Source organism: Mus caroli, chromosome 3 (assembly GCF_900094665.2).
Source record: "Mus caroli chromosome 3, CAROLI_EIJ_v1.1, whole genome shotgun sequence".
In the NCBI taxonomy this organism is placed as follows: Eukaryota; Metazoa; Chordata; class Mammalia; order Rodentia; family Muridae; genus Mus; species Mus caroli.
Window position 1 is genome coordinate 129,076,480 of NC_034572.1, and position 1,633 is coordinate 129,078,112.

Consider the following 1,633-nt stretch of genomic DNA (forward strand, 5'->3'; position numbering starts at 1 on the left):
TTCTTGAGTTTCATGCGTTTATCAAATTGTATCTTATATCTTGGGTATCCTAAGTTTTGGGCTAATATCCACTTATCAATGAATACATATTGTGTCCCCACATGACAGTTGGGAACAGAAAACGGTAGGTCGCTTTCAAACCCTCTGGCCAATATTCGTTGTATGCTCGCCTTGTTTTTATCATTTAAAACTATTTGAATTTCACAGTACATTTCTTTAAAAAGGATGTATCTTGTACATCACACCTTGTGTTTTAAACTGGTAGCCTTTTTTCAATTACTAGTCATATTACTGATGAAATGCCACAGTTTGAGTACCAAACAAAATCTGAATAGTGCTATAACAATGATAATTTATTAAGGTAGAAGAACTAGACATTAACCCCAAATTGTCTGTCAAGTTGCAATTTTCCAAGTATTTTCTCTTAACTTGTATATTTACATTGTATGAACTGTACTTAATAAAGTTTTCAAGCAGGTTATTATTTTATTGTTCCATAGGGTTCAATTGGCTAGTAAATATGTACATACCCAGTGGCTGTCAAATAAATTATACCTAAAGAAATCCACAATGTAACCTTTGTATTATTGAAAATTCATTCGCTGCGCTTGTCCCCTACCCAAACAGCTCAGCACTTCATTTTTTTCCACAGAGTTAGCTGTGGATATCCCGAAAAGAAGAGACCACCCTTTGGATGGAGGCCAGCCTTTGTTTTTTTTCTTCTAGCTTTCTTTTTTTATTGGTTATTTTATTTATTTACATTTCAAAACTTGTCCCCTCTCCCAGATACCCCTCCGCAAACCCCAATCCCGTCCTCCCTCCCCTCAGTCTCTATAATGGTGTTCAACCACCCACCAACCCACTCCTGTCTCACCTCCCTAGCATCCCCCTACACAGGGGCATCAGGCCTCCACAGGACCAAAGCCCTCCCTGTGCTTTAATGCCAGATAAGAAGTCCAGCCTTTTAAAGGATCCACTCGTGCTCAGAAGCCACTTGCATGTCACTAAAGCAAAAAGGGAGAAATAGACAAGATACTACACTTAAAACTCCACTAAAAAGCTTGAAGAGACTTTTTTTTTTAATCAGAAACTTATCAGCTGGGTAGATGCAAGAGCTCCTTTGTGCTATCAACTTACATTTGGCCCTTTTGTGAGAGGTTTGCCCTTTGAGCATCAGTACCGTTCTGTAAATTAATACCAACATCGGACAGATTTTTTTTTTTTTTAAATTGGAAAGAGTCCAGCCTCAGGATCATTTAGTTCACTGCCTTTCAAGGCAGGGCTTTTTGTCATGTACACGTGAGTGCTTCTCACCCGGGATCTGTTGATCTGAATTGCTTCCAGTCATGAAGAAATTATTCTCCACGTTAAGGCTTGGCACACGTATGCAGAAAACTTCCTCCTGGCAGCTGCCCGGGTACAGCTGCCTAATGCCTCTGGTGTGAGACAGAACATATCCCCACCTCTATCACTGGACAGTCCTTCAGTTGTTCTTGCCTAGGCCCCCATCTTCCTAGAATCCAGCACCCCCCTGCCACCCACCTCCCTGCTACCCTCTCCTGAAAAACACGCGCGCGCGCACGCACACACACACGCACACACACACACACACACACACACACACACACACACA

General features: G+C 41.5%; 1 protein-coding gene across 1 annotated transcript in view; it reads left to right on the forward strand.

The window, feature by feature from the left end:
• Slc39a8 (solute carrier family 39 member 8) overlaps window positions 1-1,633 on the forward strand; it is a 75,285-nt gene that overhangs the window by 7,082 nt on the left and 66,570 nt on the right. The gene's annotated exons all lie outside the window — the stretch shown is intronic.